This window comes from Cryptomeria japonica, chromosome 11, assembly GCF_030272615.1.
Source record: "Cryptomeria japonica chromosome 11, Sugi_1.0, whole genome shotgun sequence".
Classification (NCBI taxonomy): domain Eukaryota; kingdom Viridiplantae; phylum Streptophyta; class Pinopsida; order Cupressales; family Cupressaceae; genus Cryptomeria; species Cryptomeria japonica.
The window spans coordinates 92,830,904-92,832,175 of record NC_081415.1 but is presented as its reverse complement, the minus strand read 5'-3'; positions in this window follow the sequence as shown (position 1 = coordinate 92,832,175).

Genomic DNA, 1,272 nt, shown 5'->3' with positions numbered 1-1,272 from the left:
TTACTTCCAAATATTCTAAACTATTTAAGAGGAGTATTACCAAACCATAGTTCATGAGGGGTCTTACCGGTTTCACCTTTGATGTGAACTTTGTTGAATGTGTAAATTGTTGTATTCACTATTTCTCTCCAATATACATGAGGTAGGTTTTCTTTTGATATCATGCTTATAGCTGCATCCAAGATAGTTTTGTTCTTTCTTTCCACAACTCCATTCTGTTGGGGTCTCTGAGGTGCTGATAACTGTCTTCTAATCCCATTCACTTCACATAATGTATTAAATTCCTTAGATGTGAATTAACCTTCTTGATTTGATCTCAAACATTTTATTTTCTTACCAATTTCATTCTCAACCATCACCTTGAATAATTTGAATTTCCCAAAAGCTTCTAATTTCTCCCTGAGATAAGTAACCCAACACATTCTAGAATAGTCATCAATGATTAGCATAAAATATCTATCTCCATGTAAACTTCTAGTTCTTGTTGCACCACATAACTCAATGTGAATTAAGTCAGGAACATTATTGGATTTTTCTAGAATACTATTAAAAGATGCTCTGACTTGTTTTCCAAATTGACATTCCTTGCATACTGGATTGTGAGGTTTAACAATCATAGGTAAATCTCTTACTCACTTAGTTGTACTAATTTTCATAATGCAATAAAAATTTATATGACAAAGTCTCTTATGCCATAACCAACTTTAATCAATATGTGCAATCAAGCATGCCTTCTCATAGTTATTCAAATGAAAGATATTACCTCTAGTCTTATTACCGGTTGCAATTTCTAAGCTAGTTATGTTCATGATTTTGCATTTACCATTCCTGAATTGTAACTGAAATCCTTTTTCAACTAATTGGCCAACACTCAAAAGATTATGCTTGAAAACTTCAACATAGTAAACATTATCAGTATTATGATTACCATCAAAAGATATAGTGCCTTTTCCTTTGATCAAACAAGATTTATCATCTCCAAATCTTACTAGACCTCCATTGTATTCCTTAAAGTTTAATAATTTACAATCATATGATGTGAACATCCTGAATCAATGATCCATTCATCCTTTTCTTCAATTTTTGATGCTAGGGCTTTCTCTACTAGTTGAATAGTAGGTGCCAATTAATCTTCTATTATAGCAACAAAATCCCATCCATTGTTTGTCGGTTCCTCATCAGAATCATTAGTAACTCCTTCATCAGCATAGTAACAAGATTTATCTCTATTCTTCTTAAATTTGTATCTCTGATATTTAGGGTTAGGCTTAT